This window comes from Pan paniscus, chromosome 4 (genome assembly GCF_029289425.2).
Source record: "Pan paniscus chromosome 4, NHGRI_mPanPan1-v2.0_pri, whole genome shotgun sequence".
Lineage (NCBI taxonomy): Eukaryota > Metazoa > Chordata > Mammalia > Primates > Hominidae > Pan > Pan paniscus.
The window spans coordinates 66721101-66746268 of NC_073253.2; the positions used below are offsets into that span (position 1 = coordinate 66721101).

The following is a 25168-nucleotide window of genomic DNA, read 5'->3' on the forward strand; positions in this document are numbered from 1 at the left end:
AAAGCCGTTTGAGATGAAGAGAATCAAATGAAAAATAGCTAAGGAAGAAAGAATGCAAGATGTGTTTTGGCATGCAATTAAAAATATGTATGAATAATTATTTGCATTTGGACAGACAGCTTTACATGTTCAAAGTGTTTCCACATATCATGTCATTTCATTTCAGTCCTAAAGTATTCTCAAGTCTCATAAATACCCTACTCATTCATTCATGGGTCACATCTAGAGTTATCATGGCTGAGAATAAAGAGAAAATTAGCTCGAAATTCAGCTACATATTCAAAACCCCTACCGAATCTATGCCAAGAACTAAGGGAGTTGCAAAGATGTGTAGAAGATTATTCTTGTCTTGAGTGAGTTTTTTTTCCCCACCATTACTGAGTGACCTACTCCTATCCCAACCTCCCCACTTACCCAAGTTTCTCTTCTTGGATCATCCCAACTCCCCAACAACCACCACTTTTATGGGGCTGACAAAGAGTTCCCAGACCTCATCAGCAAAAGAGTGAACTGAGCTTTAATAGAGTCCTATATTGTCCAAATCTGCCACTCACTTACTGTTCGACCTGAACCTCCCCCTGCCTCAGTTAGCTCAACTATAAAAAAAGCACAGGTTTCAAAGGCCATTTTAGTCTCTAGAAATTTTATGATTAGATGAGACTTTGTAATGCTATAAAACTGAAGTCCTATTTCATGGCCTGAAATCTGGAAAATTTGTTCCTTCTACTTTGGAAAATGGTAATCTGATGTTCAGCAGATCCTTGGCAGGGGCATCAGACATCAGTAGGGCCAAAGCCTTCATAGGCCAATTTCTGTGAAAAATTCCACTTGATTCAACTGTGAACATACAAGGCAGAGATCAGGAGGTCATTTCTTGGCAAAAGCAATACATATCACTAAGTCTAAACCAAATACAAATGGCCCTGAAAGATAGAGAATATTTAAACTATCTTATCATTGGCCTGTACAGGTTTATACAAAAGATAATACTCCATCTTAATCATCACATTTTCCTCCATCTTCACTGTAAAGCTCTCATTTATCCATGTGTTCCTGTGGCTTTGAAGCAATAAGAAAAAAACTTTATAACTCAAAATTAGGGGAAAAAAGCACAAATTTTTAAGCATTGCTTTCATATGTATGTTTAATGTAACTTATATGGGTTATTTCCCCTATTAGATATTAAAATCCTTGAGGGCAAGCACTCAACCTAAAGAGGGAGGATACCACAGATATTTAAGAGAGTCAGCTCTGGATCTGTGGATTGGAAGCCCCCACTCTGCAACTTATTGGCTGTGTGACCTTGGGAAGTCACTTAACTTCCCTGTACTTAATTTCCTCATCTTTAAAATGGGGAATAATAGCACCCAGCCAGGGTAGTGGCTCACGCCTATAATGCCATCTCTTTGGGAGGCTAGTGGGGAGGACCGCTTGAGGCCAAGATTTCAAGACTAGCCTGGCCAACACAGTGAGACCCCCATTGCTGAAAAAAAAAATTAATTAGCAGGGCATGGTGGTGCAAGCCTGAAGTCCCAGCTACTTGGGAGTCTGAGGTGGGAGAATCACTTGAGCCCAGGAGTTCCAGGCTGCAGTAAGCCATGATTGTGCCACTGTACTCCAGCTTGGACAACAGAGCGAGACTTGAAAAAAATAAAATAACAGCACCTACCTCTCAGGGTTGTTGCCAGGACTGAGAATATCCTTATCAGCTGTTATATTCACTTTGGTATTACTCTCCCCCAGTGCTTTGCACAACACAGAGGAAGTCAGTATTTTTGACTGAATGAATAGGGCTAGGTGACCTTAAGCCTAAGTACCTATTGAGCACATTTTCCAAGGATTTTCAGAAAATTTCCTTTGAAAAGGAAATGTTTCTGTAGCCTTGTGGAAAACTGATTCTATCACCAAGGTAAGCAGCCTAAGCGCACCTGCTGGAAAGAAGGCGATCCTAAACTGTCTGTTAATAAAAAGTCAAGGTTTACAAATAAAAGGGGTGCAATGAAGAAAAGGGGCACACTTTAAATAAGAAGAGTAGGTAGGCACCTAAGCCCCACGTGCTTCTCTGAATAAGTCTGTCCTACAAGACTCCTGACAAACAGACCACCTAAGGACTGGCCGGCGCCACAGGGTGAATAAAGGACACAGGCAACCATAAACAAGTCACGCTTTTAAAAGCGAGACATACCAGCAAGGACACAATACCCTACTGAGCCAGCTTCGGCTGGCAGGAGCCGTGACCTCACCCAAAGCCACTGGTGTCACGGCTACTGCCACCGGTGCCGTCCCTTGCTCGGCAACTAACTGCCACCCGCTGGCATCTGCACGAGACCGCTATTTATAACCTCCCTAGGAAGCCGATTGGCCACGGCTGCAAATAGTCATTCCGGCTGTTGAGTTTGAACTAGCTCTGCCCAGGTCGCCCTCTCCGCTGTCTCTTCCTCCTCACCAGCCTAGGCCCCAGAAACTTGTACCCACCACCGCCAGACCGCCCCAACTCACACTCACAATTTGTGCTCGCAATCTCCTATGTCCCCAGCCGGACACCCTCTCCGAACTCCCTCAAGGGTCAAGCATACCTCAAGGGCATCCCGCTGCCACCTCTCTGGATGAACCGCCCATCGAAAGTCCTCTATGACCTCCCTCTCCACCACCCCCGATCTTGAGGGCCGAAATGACCCCGTACGACTCTCGCTGTCCCCCAAAGCTGCAAATATCTGCACCTGCACAGCTGCCGCCTCATTCCCTGCCCTCTGCGGGGACCCAGTTCCCAAATCCACCAGCCCACTCCCTTCGACATCGCCCCAGCAGGAGACGAGAAAGGGACCCCAAGAGGCACAGTTCTTCTTCCCCACCTAAGCCTGCGGCCTGCGGACACCCCAGTGCACCCTGCGCCCGGGACACCGCCGACCCCGCCCCCCTTTGCTCTTTGACAGGTCTCTCTCCCGGCGAGGGCCGTGGTCTTCAGGGAAGGCCCGAGCCCCTTTCCCAGCTGCGCCCTAGGCGCGCGCCCCGGCTGCCCGCACCCGTCAGTGCCGTCGCGCTCACCTGGGCCGGGAGGCTGACAGCCTTGGGCTGTGCCCTGAGGGCCGCGAGAGGACGTCGCGCTGGCAGACCCGGGCTTGGGCCCCGCGGCGCTGCGCCTCCAACCCGGAAGAACAGCCCCAACTCCGCGGCGGCGGGCGGCCACGTGACTGCAGCTCCGCTCCCACCTCGGCCCGCGCCCCTTCCCCGCCCCGGCTTTCTTCCCGCCAGGCCCCCTCCACCCGATCGCCGCGCGCTCTCCGAACCAAAAGGCGACCTCACGAAATGCCTCTTTGAGCTCAAAGGCTAGTTACCCCCAGGGGCCCTTCCACTCTCGGGGACAGGCAAAACCTCTTTGTCTCTGCCTCGGCCTGCGGCCCCCAGCCCAGCCTCCGCGCTTTCCCTCCGCCAGTCCTTGTCAATCAAACCTGGTGCCAAACGCGGCAGCTGAAGTTTTCAGGGACACATTTGCTTCTCCCCTTGAAGAACCAGTTACAAAGCGTGATGTCCTCTCTGGGGTCCCACCAGAACAAAGAAACAGGTAATATAACTCCACTCCGGGTACCTGCCTTTCCTCCAGCTCGCTAGGAAAAATCAGAACTTCTGTAACAGGAGAGGACCCAAGGGAAAGGGGCAGGCGGAGAGGGGTTGGTGAAGGGCGGGAATGGGGGCGTTGATTTTCCATTCTGGCAGGAGAGGTGGAGTTAAATTCCTCAGAAACGATGTCCAGGCTTGAAAAGTAACATACATCTGCGTGCTTGTCTTCCAACATCAGAGCCAGCCTAGAGGAAGCTGGCTAGTGTCACTGCTAGTACGAATATCCCCGAGGCTGGAAAGCATCTGGGTGGAGGTTGTGAGCTTTCCAGACCAGGCCTCGGCTGTTTTTGTAAAACTATTAACCGTAATGACCTAGTCGTTCTTTTCACACAGTTCTGTTACTTATTCTGCAGGTGTATTCTGACTAAAAGTGGGAGGAATAAAAAATAGAGTGTAAAATGGTTCACTTGCCCAAAACTTAATCATCATGAAGTGTCAGTAACGTCATTTCTTTCTATTAATTGAAATTTTGATACAAGAAAAATAATTATGAATCTAAAAGGTATAAGCAGAACAGGTATTCCATAACTTTAAAAAGAAATGAGCCGCAGGGAAACCCTTAGTTTGAGAACTTGTCTTGTGATTAACCTACACAGAAGGTCATTCAACTAATGGATCCCCACTGCAGTCCAAACTCACAGACAGGAAATGACACAGCCCCATGTTTTAAAATAATAATGAGCCGTGGTAAGTGTGACCATAGGGACGGTTTCCAGATACTGAAGGTACAATGAAGTGAGATTAGTAATGATCCCACTTAGTAAGGATTTTAAACTAAGTTATTGATTTAAAACTTTTTGTAGGGGTCAGGAGTTGCTGCTTTGTCTTTTAGGGATTAATAATTCGTGGTTCCCAACTGGGGACAATTTAGTTCCGAGGGATATTTGGCAATGTCTAGAGACATTTTGGTTGTCACAATTGGAGAGGGGACCTATCTAATGGGTTGGGGCCAGGGATATTACTGAACACCTCACACTGCACAGCCCCTCACGACGAAGCATTATCCAGCCCCAAATGTCCATAGCGCTGAGGCTGAAAAACCCTGGCTTAAATTAATGCTCAGTACATTATTTAATTTTGACTTGCTTATAAGTTTGTATCACATGAAAACAAACTCAAAGATAACATACTGTTTTTCACTTTTGAAAATCATGAATGATAGGCATATGATAATTTTAATAACAAGCATATGATTATTTTATTCCGCTTACTTGTACAACATAATTTGGGTGCCATTTCTTCAGGAGAAAACATTTGTCATTTGGAATGCTCTGTTTCAGTCCTTAAGCTTCTACGTATAATTACAGCATATTATTCATAAACGGAATCCCCAATGAAAATAGGATTAAGTTCCAAAAGTTTGCTTTTAAGTTAGTCGCTTCTAAGTCTTAGACACTGTCTTGAATAAAATTTTTGTAGAGATTTGATATTCCCTATTAAGTTTTAAGGGCCTTTCCCACTCTGACATCTACTCTTTCCTCCCTGACTAATTTGACCTGAAAACTCTCATCTTAAAATAGTACCTCTCACATATGTGTAAGTTTTCATTACAGATTGTTCTATTATTGAATAATTTTTAAAATATTTTAAAATTAAGATAAACATCAAAATTTAAACCATTTGAAGTTTAGGAGTTTTTGTAGTCACAAATGCTTAAAAATAGTTTTTAATAATTAGAATTCTAATCTATCAGAAGCAAAAAGGATGAAACATTTACAAGACTATAATATAACATTTGGATCTGCTTTAAAGCCTAAAAACCAGAGAGGTGCCCAGTAGCCAAAAATCAAAACATAGGCTGAACCTGAGAAGACATGTAATCAAAAACTGACCTCTAGTGATGGCTTGTTACCAAAACCCACCATCTAGGTAAAATCAGGCTACAGAAAAGGTAGCTTTAATGTCTTTTCATTGTGGTTATTATGTTACATGGTTATTGGCAATTTATTGTCTCAGCTTCCCTTTTATAAATAATTATTAGTAAAGTGAACAGCCCCAGAGAGACGGGATTCTTAGATTTCAGTGTGTCTAACAATGCAGACACTCGACAGGTTTTAAGGGAACCATCACTAACCTTAATCTTAGCCCTCTTCTCCCAGGCTGACCAATCAAGAGTGTTTGATTTTAGGAAATAAATGTTAACTGACTAAATGAGCTGATGCTAATCAACATTAACTGGAAGAAAAAAGAGAACTGATATTAAAGAGCCAGCACAAAGTTCAACAATTGGCATTTGTTTAAGCTACATAAGTAAAACCAGTTTGCATTTGAAATTTCTGTGAGCATCTAAAAAACTAACTCATAGCATACTACTGTGAATATTGTCCTTTGCATATTCATGTAAGTACCAATTACAAAAACCTATGGATATTTAAATCAATATAAAAAATTGGCCGGACGCGGTGGCTCATGCCTGTAATCCCAGCACTTTGTGGCCAAGGCAGGCGGATTGCCTGAGGTCAGGAGTTCAAGACCAGCCTGGCCAATATGGTGAAACCCAAAAATTAGCTGGGCATGGTGGCAGGTGCCTGTAACCCCAGCTACTTGGGAGGCTGAGGCAGGACAATCGCTTGAATCCAGGAGGCGGAGATTGCAGTGAGCCAAGATCACATTGCACTCCAGCCTGAGTGACTAGAGTGAAACTCCATCTCAAAAAAAAAAAAAAGAAAAGAAAATTATCTGTGTAATCATAGTTTAGGGGGTCTGGGAAGCTGGTGAGGAGTAGAAGCTATGTTAGTTTCCTAGGGCTGCTGTAAGAAATTACCACAAACTGGATGGCTGAAAACAACAGAAATCATTTCTATCACAGTTCTGGAGGTCAGAAGCCCAAAACGAAGGGGTTGGCAGGGTGGATTCCTTCTGGAAGCATTGAGGGAGAAACCATCCCATGCCTCTGCCAGAGCTTCTGTTGGTTGTTGGCAGTCCTTGGTGTTCCTTGGCTTATAAATGCAGCCAATCTCTGCCTCCATCTTCACATTGCCTTCTTCTCTATGTGCCTGTGTCCAAACCTCCCTCTCCTCTCCCTTATAAAGATACCAGTCAGTGGTCTTAAGGACCACCCTAAGTCCAGGATGGTTTCTATCTTGAGATCCTTGACTAATTACATCTACGAAGCCTGTATTTCCAAATAAAGGCGGACACAGATACTTTGAGGGGGAACACTATTCAGCCCACTACATGGGCATTCTGTGTGTTTAAGGGTAACACACTGTAAAGAGGGTTTTGGGGGTCTTTGTGGGGGGAGTTTCTTTGTTTTTTGAAGAGGGATGGATTTGCCAGTTATTGAGTTTAAAGTGAAAATCCAAATTATTTGAGGGAAATTCAGGTGAAAGTCATTTTGTATTAATAATTGGGGAAAATTTTCCTTAGTTATATACCCGGTTTACTGGTTTAATAAGCACTCAACCTAATTGAACTTTTCCTGCAATTTCTATATATCATATATTTATCACCATTATCAAACTACTTGATTATAAAACCCCATAATAGTACTTGATAAAAGAACTTCAGCCAAATTAAATTTAAAGGAGTTTAATTGAGCAATGAACCATTCATGAATCGGGCAGACCCCAGAATCACAGCAGATTCACAGAGACTCCAGGGGTGCCTTGTGGTCAGAACAAATTTATAGACAAAAAAGGTAAAGTGAAGTACAGGAATTGGAAATGAGGTACAGAAACAGTGAGATTGGTTACAGCTCAGCGTTTGCCTTATTTGAATGCAGTTTGAACATTCAGTAGTCTATGAGTGGTTGAAGTATGGCTGCTGGGATTGGCCACCACTCAGCTACTGTTACAGGTGCGTAGTTATTAAGTTAGGTTTTCAATTTTGCTTATTAAGTTAGATTACAGTTCATCCACAAAGACTCAAATATAGAAGTACGGAGTCTTTCTCAGGCCATATTTAGTTTGCTTTAACACGCTTAACATTTTTATAATATTTCACTTTTTAAATTTTGCGTTTGATTAAAAATTCTAATTTAATATAAGTTTTGCAAAGCATCATCTCTTTGAAGATCTTTTTTTATGCTACATGTTACCCATAATAGAAAAATAAAAACCAGAATATCTCACCTCCACTGGTTTGTTATACTCTCCTATCTCCTCTCCTCCTACCATTTATTATCAATTCTTTCTTTTTCTTTTTCTTTTTTTTTTTTTTTTGAAACAGTCTCACTCTGTAGCCCAGGCTGCAGTGCAGTGGGGTGACTTCAGCTCACTGCAACCTCTGCCTCATGGGTTCAAGTGATTCTCCTGCCTCAGCCTCCCAAGTAGCTGGGATTACAGGTGACCACCACCACACCTGGCTGATTTTGTATTTTTGATAGATGGGGTTTCACCATGTTGGACAGGCTGGTCTTGAACTCCTGGCCTCCAGTGATCTGCCTGCCTCAGACTCCCAAAGTAGCTGGGATTACAAGTGTGTGCCACCACACCCAGCTCATTCTCAACTATTTTACCACTTAAATGTGCACATGTTTCTAATGTTCCCTTGGCCCTCTCTCCTATTAACTCTAATGCTTTCTCTGTGTACAATGTTACTTGTGCTAGGACCACTCCCAAAGCTCAATCTCTAGCCCAGACCTCTCTCCTAAGCTCCAGACTCTTGCAGCCAGCTGCCTGCTGGTCATTGCCATTGAGATATCCACAAACATTTCCAGCCAAACATGAGAAAATTCTCTACTACCCTCCTTTTAGCTGTAGCAAAACGCTGGATGTTTCTTGAATGTATAGAGCAATTCCATACTTCCTTGCCTTTCGCATGCTTTTCCTTCAGTCTAGAATGCTCTCCCTGCTCTACCTTTTCTTTGCAAGCTTATGTTCATCCTCTAAGGTGTAGCTTTTGTCTCTTCCTCTGTGAAGTATTCTAGGAAGCCTTGTTCAACTCTTATTTCCTCAAGCTTAGCACAGTGCTGGCACATAACAAACGCTAAATAAAAGTTAGCTAGATCAATAAGCAGCAGCCACTGTGGAAGAAGACTGGACTGAATCCTGAGTCTGGCTGAGTACCCTTGGGATAGTTCAACTATAAAAAATATGGAGACAATAACTATTTAACAGGCCATTGTGAAGAGGAGAAGAGAATTTATGTAAAGAATATAGCCCAGAGTCTAGCCCATCATAGGTTTTAAAAAATGCATCTGACTTTTGGCAAGGGTGCGAAAGCAATTCAATGAAGGAAAGATAGTCTTTTCAACAAATGGTACTAATACAGTTGGACATCTGTAGTCAAACAAAAATGAACCTCAACCTAAGTCTCACAGATTTTTACAGTAAAGTCAGGATGGAATACACAGTTACATGTAAAACCATAAAACTTTCAGAAAAAAGTAGGATAAAATCTCCAGGACCTAGGAATAGTCTTGACACCAAAAGCGTTATTTTTTTACCTTATTTATGTTGAAGGACTAAAGAAGCATTATTTATAAAGGGAAAAACTGATAAACTAAACCTTGTCAAGAAAAAAAAAAAGGCCAGGTGCTGTGGCTCACTCCTGTAATCCCAGCACTTTGGGAGGCCAAGATGAGCGGATTACTTGAGGTCAGGAGTTCGAGACCATCCTGGCCAACATGGTGAAACCTCATCTCTACTAAAAATACAAAAATTAGCTGGGCATGGTGGCAGGCGCCTATAATCCCAGCTACTCGAGAGGCTGAGGCAGGAGAATCGCCTGAACCCAGGAGGCAGAGGTTGCAGTGAGCCAAGACTGCGCCACTGCACTCTAGCCTGGGCAAAAGACTGAGACTCCGTCTCAAAACAAGAAACAAAACAAACCAAAAGCAAAAAAAAATTTAGCTCTGCAAAAGAGTCAATCAGTTATATATATATAAATTTATGTATATTTAAGAAATATATAAATATATATTTAAGAAATATATAAATATTTAAGAAAATATTTAAGAAATATTTTCTTTTTTTAAGAAATACATATTTAAGAAATATATATATATATATATTTCTTAAAAACTCTTAAAACCTAACAGCAAAACAAAATTCAAATAGAAAATGGGCAAAAGGTATAAAGAGACGTTTCACAGAAGAGGAATATAAGCACATGAAAAGATGATCAACATTATTCGCCATTAAGGAAGGGAAAATTAAAACTCAATGAGACAACACTACATATCTATAAGAAAGCCTAAACAGGGCTGGGCACAGTGGCTCATGCCTGTAATCCCAGCAGTTTAGGAGGCCGAGGTGGGCAGATTGCTTGAGCTCACAAGTTCGAGACCAGCCCTGGGCAATATGGCGAAACCCCATCTCTACAAAAAATACAAAAATTAGCTGGGCGTGGTGGCATGTGCCTGTAGTTTCAGCTACTCAGGAGGCTGAGGTGGGAAGATGGCTTGGGCCTGAGAGGCAGAGGTTGCAGTGAGCTAGGACCCAGGATTGTACCACTACACTCCAGCCTGGGTGATAGAGCCAGACCTTGTCCAAAAAAAAAAAAAATGCCTAAAATGAAAAATAGCGATAATATCAAAATCTGGCAAGGGTGGGGAAAAACTGTATTATTCATACATTGCTGCTGAGAGTATAAAATGATATAGTCGAACTGGAAAACAGTTTGATGGTTTCTTTAAAAAACCTGTAACTACCATATGGTTCTACCATTTATACTCCCAGGCATTTGTCACAAAGAAACAAAAATGTATGTTCACACAAAAACCTGTACATAATTGTTCATAGTAGCTTTATTCATAAGAGCCAAAAACTGGAAACGGCCCATATGTCCTTCAACAGGTGAATGGTTAAACAGACTGTTATACATGCTTACCATGGAAGACTACTCAGCAATGAAAATGAATGAACTACTGAAGTACTCAACAACTTGGATCGCTCCCCAGAGAATTATGCTAAGAGGGAAAAGCCAGTCTTAAAAGATTACATACTTACTATTCCATTTACGTAACATTCTCTTTTATTTGTAGAAATGAAGGTCTCATTATGTTGTCCAGGCTGGTCTCAAATTCCTGGCCTCTGGTGGTCCTCCTGCCTCAGTCTCCCAAAGTGCTATAATCTATAATTATAGATTATATAGCTATATATACATTATACATTATATTTAATATATAATGTATATATATAAGTATATGTATTATTATATATATTTATAATGTGTATATATATAGTTGTTGTTGTTGAGACCAAATCTCCCTATGTCACCCAGGCTGGAGTGTAGTGGTTCAATCTCGGCTTACACCAACCTCCACCTCCTGGGTTCAAGCAATTCTCCCACTTCAGGCTCCCAAGTAGCTGGGACTATAGACATCTGCCACCATGCCCAGCTAATTTTTGCATTTTTAGTAGAGACAGGGTTTCACCATGTTGGCCAGAGTAGTCTTCAACTCCTGGCCTCAAGCAATCCGCCTGCCTTGGCCTCCCAAACTGCTGGGACTACAGGCATGAGCCACTGCACCTGGCCCACTATATAATATTCTTGAAAAAACGAAGTTATCGAAATAGAGAACAGATTGGTAGTTGCCAGAGTTTGAGGAGGGGATGAGGGTAAAAGAGATGTAGCTGTGGCTATAAAAGGCCAACCCGAGAAATCCTTGCGGTGATAGAAATGTTCTGTATCTTGATTACATCAATGTCAATACCCTGGTTATGATATTGTACTATAGTTTTGCAAAATATTACCCTTAGGGGAAACTGGGTAGAGCCTACAGGGGGGGATCTCTCTGTATTATTTCATACAACTGCATGTGAATCTCCAATTATCTCAAAATAAAATGTTTAATTAAAAAAATAAGCCTGACAGGTGTAGTAAAATAGTAATGGCAGACTCTAGGTGGTAGATACACAGGGAAGTATATAAAATTCTTTCAAATTTGCTGTTTTTTTAATGTTTCTTTGTAAAATTAGAAAAAAAAGGTTAAGTATTGTAATTATTCTGAGACTAAGTCCCTCACTCTCACAACCAAAAAATACAAGTAAGGTACATTCGGTACATTCAGCTTACTGAAAATATTCATTAGTGCCTCTTTTCCTGTGGCATAAATTTTTCAAATGAATTGCCTGTAGATTAAGAAAGCAATTTCATGAAATCATTTCTTATCAGTGGAAGCAAACATTGAAGGTTCAGGATGCCATCCTGAATTTGGGATAAAGAGGTTTTTCATCTCCCTTACCCCACACCTCATCTTTAGTCAGTGTTTTCAACATTTATTTGGCATGTTAATTGTCAAATTCCCCTTTCAAGTGATCTTTTTATCTGATAGAGTGTCCAAGGTACTCTAAAGATTGCATTGCTGGCACACTCTACTGTTAGGTGACAGTTTAGGCACTACATCCCTCTGTAGTGGCTTTTGAGTAGACAACAAATTGTAGGAATTTATAGCATTAACTCAAAAATTTTAGAAAGCCTCAGGGAACAATTAATTTCAGGGTTTAAACTTGTCAGACCTGAAAAGTAACTATAAATTCATATTGGTGATTACAGATTCTTTGTTTCTTAATCTCCACAATGGGCTCAAGAGTCCAAAAGCATAAATCATGCCACCTTAGGACAGTAAGAATAGTTACTTTCTGTGTAATATTTCAGTTTACACACCACCTTGACATGTATTACCTGATTTAATCACTTTAATAACTCGGAAGAAGGTTCTATTATTCCTGGGTTTTTTGTTGTTGTTGTTGTTGTTTGAGATGGAGTCTCACTCTGTTGCCCAGGCTGGAGTGCAGTGGTGCAACCTCCACCTCCCAGGTTCAAGCGATTCTCCTGCCTCAGCCCCCCGAATAGCTGGGACCACAGGCACACGCCACCATGCCCAGCTAATTTTTGTATTTTTTAGTAGATATGAGGTTTCACCATATTGGCCAGGCTGGTCTCAAACTCCTGACTTCATGATCCGCCCACCTCGGCCTCCCAAAGTGCTGGGATTACAGGTGTGAGCCACTGCGCCCAGCCTGTTCCTGTTTTAAGGTGAAGAAACAATGGCTTAGGGTAAACTGATACATCTGAAGTCACAACAACAAGAATTAGAGCTGAGACTTAACTGTAGGTCTTTTGGTTCTGAGTTCAATGATTCTGGTGGGAAAGAGTATCCTCTGAGAGGGGATGCTAAAATGACTTCCCTGTGGGAATGAAGGTACCAAGAGAAGCAAGGAAAACAGAAGCCCCTTTATAGAGAGAAAGAGAGAGTCCTCTGTGAACATCAAGTCCCTCTCATTTTTCCCTCCCCATTCATTTTCCTGGATTATCCTACTAATCCTTAATTTTATTTGAGATGAGACCTTTACACAGAAGCCTTTCCAGACCATCCAAGGTTAAGTGCCCTTCCATAAGACTCAAGTTTTAACATTATTATAGTGTTTATCACTCTCTGTCTTAGTCTGTTTGGGCTGCTATACCAAAATGTTATAAACTGGGTCATCTATAAACAACAGAAATTTATTTCTCACAGTTCTTGAGGCTGGGAAGTCCAAGATCAAGGTAGCAGCAGATTTGTTGTCTGGTGAGGGACTGTGTCCTCAAAGACAGCTATTATCTCACATGGGGAAGAAGCAAGGTATCTCTCTGGGTCTCTTTTTATAAGGATACTAATCCCTTTCATGAGGACTCTGCCCTCATGACCTGCTCACCTCCCAATACCCAAGGTATTGGGTATAGGTATTACCCCCTGATACCATCACCTTGGGGGTTAGGATTTTAATATATTAATTTTGCAGGGACATAAACATTTGGTTCACTGCATTCCATATTATTTCCTATTTGTATAATTCCTGCACTGAAGTGCAAGCTGCTTGAAGATGGATATTTTATCTTATTCATTGGCATGTCATCAACACCTAACAGAGTGTCTGGCTTTCTTAGGCAGTCAGAATATACTTGTTAAAAGGAAGGAAAGCATTGTGAATATTCTGTAGGAGTTGAAATAGAAAAAAGATACTGGGTTTTGACCACATGCCAACAAAAAGAGCAGTTAATAGATTGAACGAGAGAAATAGGGAAACAAAATGTGCCAGTGGCAAAAGCCTGCTTGCTGACATTTATACATTAAACATTGATGTTCCTGTCTTTTTAAGTGCCAAATTTGGAATCTGTACATTACTTGGACTCTGTACATCATCTGATTAATGAGCATTTCCAGACATTACATTACCTTGCTGCTGGTCAGCAAGCACTCAGTTCAGTTAGTTGAATTGTGCTATTAGTAGTATATTGCATGTTCTAATTATTCATTCAGAACTTCCTCTAAACTTTTCAACACCAACATCTCATGGTCTGACCACAACTTTCTTTTCAACTCCCTTATTTCTGTGTCTTGATTCCTTTTTCCTTCCAATCTGTCTATCTTCCATCTTCAACCCTTTCTCTGTCTAGTCTAAGCCATGAACAGCCTCTCAACCCCTTCTGTCTTAATCCTTCTGTCTTAAACTACATAACAAAATTACATTCCCACTAACAGGTTTCCCAATGCCTATATCAAGTTGTCAAGAGTTGCTAGAGAGAAGCCAGGTGCAGTGGCTCATGCTTGTAATACCAACACTGGGAGGCCAAGGTGAGTAGATTGCTTGCGGCCAGGAGTTTGAGACCAGCCTGGGCAACATGACAAAACCCCTTCTCTACTAAAAAAAAAAAAAAAAAAAAAATAGCCAGGCATAGTGGTGCATGCCTGTAATCCCAGCCTCTTGGGAGGCTGAAGCACAAGAATTGCTTGAACCCAGGAGGCGGAGGTTGCAGTGAGCTAACATCGTGCCATTGCACTCCAGCCTGGGCCACCAAGCAAGACTGTCTCAAAAAAAAGGGGGAGTTGCTAGAGAGAAATCACAAAATGGTCCAGAGTGTTGCCCCTGCAAATCTCTACTTTCCAACCTCAACTGGACCTCTGCACCACCCAATAGTTTTCCTAGGATCACACTCCTCCCAGAGCAGCTTTTGCAACTGTTGTCACTTTCCTCAAGTCCTCTTTTTTTACATCCCCACCCTCACTTTCCTTCTTTTTCACTGAGAACATGGAGAGCATCTTGTTTCCAACATTCTCTTTTCCTGCAGTATCTGCATCTCTTTCCATTTCTCAGTGAAACAGAGTTTCTCCCATCCAAAGTTACTCCTGCTGCCTGTACTTTGAATTTGCGAGCTGCCACCTCCTTCAGTCCTTTCCTCCCTTGATTTCCCCTTTTCCCTGATGTAGTCCTTCGCCTCATTGTCTTTAGCTGACATATTTATGTTTATGTAATTTTAAAAAAAAACTCTAATAGCAACAGAAACTTCTTTAATACACTTGCATTGCAAACTAGTTCCATATCTCTTTCTTTTATTTCACAATCAAGCTTAGACAAAGCTGTCTACACTCACTGTTTATGTTTCCTGGTACTGACAATTGCTGGTTTCCAAATCATTCACAAATTTATATTATTCCAAATGCTAGTACGATTGGGAGGCCTATTTATTTATTTATTGTGAGAAATATAATTCAAGAAGAATGGAATGTTTGCATCAATGTGATCCATTTATTCTGGAGACAAAGTGTAGCATATTGTTTAAGCTTGTAGACTATGTATTTAGAACTGAGTAGCTCACTATTTGTGTGATCTTAGGCAAGTTAATTTACATGTCTGAGCCCCAGTATTTTTATACGAATAAAATAGGTAAGCAATAATGCCTACTTTATAGGGTTGTTTTGAAGATCAAATTGATGCAGGCAAACCCAAAAATTGGGGCTCTTGGCTTCAGGTAGGAAGGAAAGAATTCAAGGGTGGTGACAGAGTAAAGTAAAAGCAAAGCAAGTTTATTAGAACAACAGAGAACAGGAAAATGGCTGCTCCATAGACAGAGCAGGGCTACCCCATTGGCAGAGTAGCACCCATGGATTGCTGACTAACAATATTTATAGCTAATCCTTAATTATATGCTAAATAAGGGGTGGGTTATTCACAAATTTTCTTTGAAAGGGATGGGGAGTTCCTAGAACCAAGAGTTCCTCCCCTTTTAAACCATATAAGGGACACATTTTTAAGCAGTAAAGTGCTCAAAATGTAAAAGAAGACAATGCCCCTGAGAAATGGGTCAGAACTGAGAGGCTGACTCATATCCAATAAGGACTCAATATTGTTACCTGCTATGTAAAGGTAACAGAAGCTCCTCTGTGGAGATAGTAAGGTGTCCAGTGGGAGCTGTGGGGGATCTCAGGCCCCATGAGTCCTCTGTTCTCTTGGCTATTATGGGTTTGGTTGACCCCCTCAGAGCCTGGGGCAGCCCTTTTCCAGTGGTCCTCTTGCTTACAGAGGGCACACTGACTTTGGCTCAGGGGCCACTAAGTCAGGCTCTCATTTATGCATCCCAGATGCCAATCTCATGGCACTTCCTCAAGATGTGTAACTCTGAGGTGGTAGGGGGCTCAAGGCAGCCACCAGGAACTGTGTGTTTTGACTATTTCTTTTGGTTTTCTCTGCCTCCTCTGCCCTGTTCCTACTGTTGTAAACTCCAAAGGCCATGTTTAAGAGTTGGCCTGGCCAGGTGTGGTGGCTTACATCTGTAATCCCAGCTCTTTGGGAGGCTGAAGCAGGCAGATCACTTGAGGTCAGGAGTTCGAGACCAGCCCGGCCAATATGGTGAAACCCGTCTCTACTAAAAATACTAAAAAATTAGCTGGACGTGGTGGTATATGTCTATAGTCCCAGCTACTCGGGAGGCTGAGTCAGGAGAATCATTTGAACCCAGGAAGCAGAGGTTGCAGTGAGCCGAGATCACGCCACTGCACTCCAGCCTGGGCAACAGAGTGAGACTCCGTCCCAAAAAAAAAAGAGTTGGCCCATGGGGGTTTGAAGTGTCGTTTCTGCCTTATGTAACTTCCTTCTAATCTCAAGGAAAGACTGAGTAATAAAATGCATACCCAGGAAAGCATACCTTTCCAGGGAGTCTGGGTCTGTATTAGCATAATTCCTGAGTGCCTCAACCAGACAGCCCTGAAATAAAGCAGGATTTCCATCCTTTTCAAAGTTACATCTCTAATCGTGTCATAATTAGCTGGCTTAACCGCACACTTTTTCATGCTTTCTATTAAACAAGTTACCATGTGATTTCTGCATTCAAAATCTTGGCAACTCCTCTGGTAATCTCTTTGAGGCTCCAGATCTGGAACTGCATCTCCCCCCATATGATAAATGGCATGGCCTTGGTTATAAGCATTCTACCTGCATTTTTACGGCAGTACCCAAAATCATTTGTTTATCCTCTATGATAGAGCAGGTGGACAATATTTGCAAGTCATGCCAAGTTAAGTCAAAGGACATGGTCAACTTAACAAACTTCTCTACAAACTTCCCTGCATCTCCTCTTAAAAACCAGCTACATTTCTCCTTGCATAAAGCCAAATCAGATATAGAAAAAAAAAAAAACACATGTATTCTGATTGTCCAGTCATCTCTATCAGCTACCTCTCACAATGAACATAGGTTCAGTTTTAGGGGCTGATATGAGACCCCACTCCTGGTGATACTGGTTGGGCTTACTTCCTTGGGCAGGGCGAGATATAGGCTTGGGATAGTTTAATAAGGGGAAGGGGAGGTGGAATCCTGTGCTGTGGAACTGGTGAGATCACCCTCCTCAGAACTGGGGGACTGAAGAGACTTCAGGTTGGGGAGCCCATGGGCCTTCTATGGGGAGTAGCTAGGAGGGGATTATCTAGGGTATCTAGTGTGGCTTTTTGGTGTCTGGATGTAACATGAGCAAGGCACATTCTACAGGTGTCCCTTAAGTCAGGCTCCTAGTAGAGAGCCATAAGAGCCTGTACATAAGGGATTTCTCTTCATTCTCCTTCCTTTTTACAGAATAAGTTGAATTGTAAAATAGTATTATAATGTAACAAACCATTTTTAGGCCAAATTTCTTGGTCTCTTAATTTGTATTGGACCCAAACTGTGTTGCAGTAGAAAATGAGTCTCGGCTTATACAGTATGGCCGGCCACGTTAGCTAGCATTCGCTCTACTCTCTCTGACAGGGAAGCAGCGGAATACAAGAGACTGAACTGTATCTGCCTCTGTTTCCAAAAGATTCACGTTCAACTTTCACTCACACAAAGCCGGGAAAATTTTACTTTTTTTTTTTTTTTTAGACAGAGTCTCGCTCTGTCACCAGACTGGAGTGCAGTGGCTTGATCTCGGCTCACTGCAACCTCCGCCTCCCAGGTTCAAGCGATTCTCCTGGCTCAGTCTCCCAAGTAGCTGGAATTACAGGCACCCACTACCATGCCCAGCTAATTTTTGTATTTTTAGTAGAGACGGGGTTTCACCATGTTGGTCAGGATGGTCTCGATCTCCTGACCTCGTGATTCGCCCGCCTCGGCCTCCCAAAGTGATGGGATTACAGGCGTGAGCCACTGCGTCCGGTCATTTTATTAGTCTTTAAAAAAAAAAAAAGGAACCTGAACTTTTGTAACACAGCTGGAACAATTCACAGCAGCCGCGGCAGCAGCAGCAGCAGAATAAAAGGTTTAATTTAGTTGATTTTCTGTGGTTGTGGATTGCTCGCCAGTCTCATGGTGATGGAAGCTGTACATTTTTCCGAAGGGACCGAGAAGCTGCTGGAGGTTTGGTTCTCCTGGCAGCAGCCCAATGCAAACCAAGGATCTGGGGATCTTCGCACTATCCCAAGATCTGAGTGGGACTTTTTTTTTTTTTTTTTTTTTTTTTTGAGACGGAGTCTCACTGTGTCGCCCAGGCTGGAGTGCAGTGGCACTATCTCGGCTCACTGCAACCTCGGTCTCCCAAGCTCACGCCATTCTCCTGCCTCAGCCTCATGAGTAGCTGGGACTACAGGCGCCCGCCACCACGCCCGGCTCATTTTTCGTATTTTTAGTAGAGACGGGGTTTCACCCTGTTAGCCAGGATGGTCTCGATCTCCTGACCTCGTGATCTGCCTGCCTCAGCCTCCCAAAGTGCTGGGATTACAGGCGTGAGCCACCGCGCCCGGCCAAGTGGGACATACTTTTGAAGGATGTGCAACGTTCAATGATAAGTGTGACAAAAACTGACAACCAGGAAGCTTGTGTACTCAGTGAGAGTAGCATGTTTGTCTCCAAGAAACGTTTCATTTTGAAGACACGTGGTACCACTCTCTTGCTGAAAGCGCTGGTTCCCCTGTTGAAGCTTGCTAGGCATTACAGTGGGTTTGACTCAATTCAAAGCTTCTTTTATTCTTGTGAGAATTTCATGAAGCCTTCCCCCTAAGGGTACCTACACTAGAATTTCCAGGAAGAAATAGACTTTCTTAATGCAATTTTCCCAAATGGAGCAGCATATTGTATGGGAAGTATGAATTCTGACTGTTGGTACTTATGTACTCTGGATTTCCCAGAAAGGTAATCAGTCAGCCAGATCAAACCCTGGAAAATTTGATGAGTGGGCTTGACGCAGCAGTTATGGACCAGTTCTACATGAAAGATGGCGTTACTGCAAAGGATGTCATTTGTGAGAGTGGAATTCACAACCTGATACCAGGTTCTGTCATTAATGCCACAAATGTTCAACCCTTATGGGTATCCGATGAATGGAATGAAATCAGATGGAACTTATTGGACTATCCGCATCACTCCAGAACCAGAATCTTTTTATGTTAGCTTTGAAACAAACTTAAGTCACCTCCTATGATGACCTGATCAGGAAAGCTATGGAAGTCTTCAAGCCAGGAAAATTTGTGATCACTTTGTTAATCAGAGTTCCAAATGTCGCGCCGTGTTTTCTTCACCTCAGAAGATTGAAGGTTTTAAGCGTCTTGATTGCCAGAGTGCTATGTTCAATGATTACAATTTTGTTTTTACCAGTTTTGCTAAGAAGCAGCAATAACAGCAGAGTTGATTAAGAAAAATGAAGAAAAAAATGCAAAAAGAGAACACACGTAAGAAGGTGGTGGATGCTTTCTAGATGTCGATGCTGGGGTCAGTGCTTTCCATAACCACCACACTGTAGTTGCATAAAGCCCTATATGTAATGATAGTGTAATCATTTTGAATTGTATACATTATTATATCAAGGAAATAGATATCTTGCACGAATGTTCTCTTCTGTGTTTAGGTATTCTCTGCCACTCTTGCTGTGAAATTGAAGTGCATGTAGAAAAAACCTTTTACTATATGAAACTTTATAACACTTGTGAAAGGAATTCAATTTGGTTTATGCACAGCGTAATATTTCTCCAAGTATCATCCAAAATTCCCCACAGACAAAGCTTTCATCCTCATTAGGTGTTGGACTCAGCCTAACCGTCTAGGACTGTTCTATTAAATTGCTGCCAGAATTTTACATCCAGTTACCTCCACCTTCTAGAACATATTCTTTACTAATATTATTGAAACCAATTTCTACCTCATACAGAGGTTTTTTAAAACAGCAATTAAAGTTTTTCTTCCATGAAAAAAAAAAAAAAGAAAGAAAATCGGTCTCTTTCTCTTTAAGAGAATTTGAATTTGATCCAATTGCTTTTGACACCCTAGCAGCAAGTCCTTTGAGATGCTTGCCATTGTCCCCATGTCTAACAAGGATCTCCACTAGACATAGAAGTTTTTCTAAATCTAGCAAGAGCCTAGTTAATTTTTATTTCAAATGCCTACCTCCCTTTTCCCTCAAGAAAGGTCAGTAGGGCAATCACCACTAATTCCTGCAAAGAAGGCATAAGTACAGTTACCATGGCATAACGAAAATGAATTATGAGATATGAGTGGACAGTAGAGAGATGGATGGCTGCATCCACTAGCAAATGGAATGCAACAAAAGAGGAGTGTTTGTTTGTTTGTTTGTTTGTTTGTTTGTTTTTGAGACAGAGTCTGGCTCTGTCCTCTAGGCTGGAGTGCAGTAGCACGATCTCAGCCCACTGCAAGCTCCGCCTCCCGGGTTCACGCCATTCTCCTGCCTCAGCCTCCCAAGTAGCTGGGACTACAGGTGCCCGCCACCACACCTGGCTAATTTTTTTGTATTTTTAGTAGAGACAGGGTTTCACCACATTGGCCAGGATGGTCTCAAACTCCTGACCTCGTGATCCGCCAGCCTTGGCCTCCCAAAGTGCTGGGATTACAGGCTTGAGCCACTGCACCCGGCCAAAAGAGGAGTTTTAATAAGCAAATTATTGAAGGAGAGATTAAAATAAGGAAATAGGATTCTTATAGTCTGAATTCCACAAAAAGTGAAGAAAGCATTTTGGAGAAAAAATGGAATGACAAAGACAACAAGAAAAAATGAGACCAAGATCCCCCAAGGATGGGACTCTAACCCACAATCCTAGAGGGGATACCTAGATCCCTCTAGAGTGGGACTCTAACCCACAATCTTAGAGGGCCAAAAGCAGTTAATGCTGAAAAACCTGGAGCATCCAGGCATCAACCAATGACGGTCCCCCACATCAAATGCTACACATCCCAGAACAACCTGGAGGCAGACAACAATGAACCCCAAAGGCACAAGCCCAAGGTCCTCAATGGTGGGATTCTCACCCACAATCCTATGGGGACAATTCCAAAACAATTGGGGGCACAGAACAACATGACTCCAACATTCCAAAGTCAGCACAATGGGGGATCACTCATAATAACAAAAGAAAAAATGCAGCCAGGTGCAGTGGCTCACACCTGTAATTCCAGCACTTTGGGAGGCTGAGGCGGGTGGATCATGAGGTCAGAAGTTTGAGACCAGCCTTGCCAACATGGGGAAACCCCGTCTCTACTAAAAATACAAAAATTAGCCAGGCATGGTGGCACACGCCTGTAATCCCAGCTACTCAAGAGGCTGAGGCAGGAGAATTGCTTGAACCTGGGAGGCAGAGTTTGCAGTGAGCCGAGATCACGCCACTGCACTCCAGCCTGGGTGACAGAGCAAAACTATGTCTTGGAAGAAAAAGAAAAAAGAAAGAAAAAAATGCAAAACAAGGAAACTGTCCTACCTCATATAACATAGAAACAATTGCCCAAATAGCAGGGGAAACAAAGGAGACACCTATCCATGGAGGGCAAATGGTGCTGATTGATGTTAGTAGGGGGGCGTCCAGTGAAGGTCTCCTGCAGTTCCCCTCGGCTTGTTAATCCCTTCATGGGTTCCAGGAAAGATGATGCAGGTGAATCCCGATACTGGGGCTCAGCCCAGGAGGGTTCTTGGCTTCATGCAGGAAGGAATTCAAGGGTGAGCCAACAGAGTAAAGTGAAAGCAAACCAAGTTTATTAAGAGCAACAGAATACAGGAAAATGGCTGCTCCATAGATAGAGCAGGGCTACCCCATAGGCAGAGTAGCACTCATGGATTGCTAACTATATTTATAGCTACTCCTTAATTATATGCTAAATAAGGGGCAGGTTATTCATAAATTTTCTAGAAAAGGATGAGGAGTTCTCAAAACCAAGGGTTCCTCCTCTTTTAAACCATATAAGGTAGCTTCTGGACATTGCCATGGCATTTGTAAACTGTTATGGCACCAGTGTGAGTATCTTTTAGCATGCTAATGTATTATAATTAGTGTATAACACAGATCAAGGGCAATTAGAGATCACATTCATTGCCATCTTGGTTTTAGCTGATTTAGCCGATTTCTTTAATGCCTCCTGTTTTGATTAGCAAGGTTGTGACCAGTGTTTGGAAAACAAGTCCTGCTGATCTACCTCAATATAAGATAATTAAATTAGATAATCCATGTAAAGTGTTCATTTGGAACATAGTAAATGCTAAATATTAGCTATTATTATTGTTATTATTTTCCTCCCAATATGCAAATTTAGATGGATAATAAAATTATAATAAGAAGATTGCTTAGCACTAGATTCCCAGAAGTGGTTGTTTATTCATTAGTTTAATGGCCTCAGGCAGGATACACCCACTGCAGCATCTAGAGTGCTCAATCTCAGGGAAGGGTGCACTTTCATGGACTTTTCAGAATCCTACTATTATTTCACATCTCTGCAACTGTAGGCTCCCAGAAAAACAATACTCCAATACAAAGGCTTCAAAAGCAAGTCTCTCTGACCTTCTATCCTCCTGCCTCTGGCCCCTCATTCTCCCAAGGCTAGCCTTAGAAACTAGAATTTTTCTTCCTCAAGGCAGGTCATAGAAACTAAAACCCCATTTCCCCAACACCAGGCATAAAACCTAAAAGTATTATCCTAACGTTCCCCCAACGTTTTTGTGTAAAAATCAGCCATAAAAAAAATTATTTGACCTACCTTGTTTGATTGCAGGTCTAAAGACCCTCATTCCAGAGAGCATCCTGCCCCATATCCAGAATGAAATCCATGCTCAGAGATGCCAAGAAGAATCTAGACACACAGGCCTTTCTAGGTAGGTTTCCCCACTTGATCTTTAGCATTAGATCTTACCCTTTTTGTCCGATCATATTTCTACATAGCTGCCCATACTTTGTTGAACCTAATGATGAAAATGGACAGTTTCCTCTATATCTTTGGGTCCGCATTCTAAATGCTCCTGTGTCAGGTACAACTCTAACCAAATAAATTTATATGCCTTTTCTCCTAGTAATATGTGATTTTCAGCAAAACTTCAGAAGGCAAAGGGAAAGATTTCCCAGCCCCTAACCAACATTTGGCACTCGTAAGCTCTTCCTCTTTAACCTTCTATTCTCCACTGGCTTCTGTCATTTTATTCCTATGTAAATGAAGAAAACAGATTTCTCTTCTTCAATCCAGCCATTAAACTTGATAATTTTCTCTTCTCTTCTGTCTCACTTTTCCTAAGTAATCTCATTTCTTCCTGTGGCTTCAGCTATCAAATCTCTAACTCAAGCAACATTGCTCTGAGTGCCAACACCATAAATTTAACTCTCCTCTGAAGAACTCCACTTGGATGCTCCAGGTACCAAATGAAATATCCAAAACAGAAGAAAGGAGAGTCCCTTCATTTCCTGAATCTGCTCCCTTCTGGTATTCCAAATCTTACAGGCTGAGGCACCAAAGCCAGAATCCTGAAAGTCATCCTGATCTCTGGCCTCTCACTAATGACTCACATACAATCTGTCAACATCTGTCAACTTCTTCCTAAAAATCTCTTAAATGTGGCCCTTCTGTCCAACCCCACTACTACTAGCTTAGTAGCTACCATCATTTCTCACCAGAATTTCTACAATAGCCACTGAACTTGTTTTTCTGCTTCATGTCTCATATGCCTCCAACCTACCAATCTCACACCCCTGCATATCCTCAGCACCTGGAACAGTGTCTGGCATGAAGTAGACACAAAATCAATATTTGTTGAATGAACAAGCGAATGAATCAATTCCTATCATAGAGGCCAAGGAAAAACTTCCCCTTTGCCCTCTGAAGTTTTGTTGAAAAGTCAACTGACAAAAGCAGATTAAAAGAAGAAATGACATGAGGAATAATTACTCTGTGGTTCTCCTTTGTGGGTATGTTAATAAATTTCTGTGCCATTTCTCCTATTAAGCTGCCTTTTATCAGTTGATTTTTCAGTGGACCTTCAGAGGGCAAAGGGGAAGTTTTTGCTTGGCTCCTATGGTTTTGGTGCTGTGAGCAGGATACCAAAACTATTCTGCTCTTAAGCCAGAGTGAAGGGAACCCAGGACCTGACTAGCTGCCAGAAGAACAAGAATTTCTTACCGGCCAAGCTTCTGGCCTCTCTTTCTGTGGAATCTGATCAAGTTGACAGTTAAAATCCCTGTTTGTCTCTTTTCTCTGCAAAATCTTGATTAATGGGAGACAAGGATTTGTGTGAGTAGTCTTGGGTGTTGTGACTCTGGTGTAATTTTTGGTTTAAGTATTCATATTATTTGATCCTTTTTGTCCCAGAAATCAACTTTTTCTTTCTTTGTCTTTCCGTGTTGTTATGTCATAAAGAAGGGTACCAAGCATGAGGTAGAACATAGGCCTAAAGCCTTTATAAGCCCATTTTTCCAGCCAGCCTTGCGGACTTGTCAGAATTGTAGTTCTGACCAGAACAGCATATAAACTTTGTTGTGGGCCCCCAAAATAAAAACCATATGAGATTCCCCTTTCATCTTGTTTTATATCCTTGAAAGTGTGGCTGGTGACAAAGTGGGAGCACTCTCTCTTGGTCTCCACTATCTATGAGGCATGATTTTCAGGTCATATAAGGTGACCAGTCTGAAAATGGCTGGGACGTGAGACATGTAAGATTTTAAGCAGCACACTTTTTGTTATGAATGTGTCAAGCTCTCAGGGGAGTTTGTCTTTAAAGTCCCATCACTGTGGGCTTTTGTCATCTCAACCCTTGTTGCTTGGTTCTAAACAATTGCCTTCTTTGTGTTTATAGACAGACCAAATTAAAATAAAGACATATAATAGTATCATGGCTAACCTTAGAAATTCTCTTGACAAAATTAAACAGCAAAAATCTGACCTAACACAAAGTGAAAATCATAACTGAAGGGGTGGGTTGCCCCTCCACACCTGTGGGTGTTTCTCGTTAGGTGGAACAAGAGACTTGGAAAAGAAAAAGACACAGAGACAAAGTATAGAGAAAGAAAATAAGGGGACCCAGGAAACCAGCGTTCAGCATATGGAGGATCCCGCCAGCCTCTGAGTTCTCTTAGTATTTATTCATCATTTTTGGGTGTTTCTCAGAGAGGGGGATGTGGCAG

The 25168-nt window shown here is 42.1% G+C and overlaps 1 protein-coding gene and 1 pseudogene across 4 annotated transcripts in view; one reads left to right on the forward strand and one right to left on the reverse strand.

Annotated features, from left to right (window-relative positions):
* Positions 1–3800, reverse strand: part of NNT (nicotinamide nucleotide transhydrogenase) — a 105192-nt gene extending 101392 nt beyond the window's left edge. The window contains exon 1 of one of the 4 annotated variants that reach the window (XM_008963360.4): positions 3587–3800. The gene's annotated coding sequence lies outside the window, so the exon portion shown is untranslated. Of the gene's footprint in view, positions 1–1669; positions 3011–3045; positions 3349–3449 lie in introns of those variants that run through there. The other 3 variants (XM_003811010.5, XM_003811009.5, XM_055112395.2) reach the window with 3 other exon arrangements.
* On the forward strand, positions 3428–22590 carry LOC112439814 (S-adenosylmethionine decarboxylase proenzyme-like; annotated as a pseudogene).
* Positions 22591–25168: the final 2578 nt, after the last annotated feature.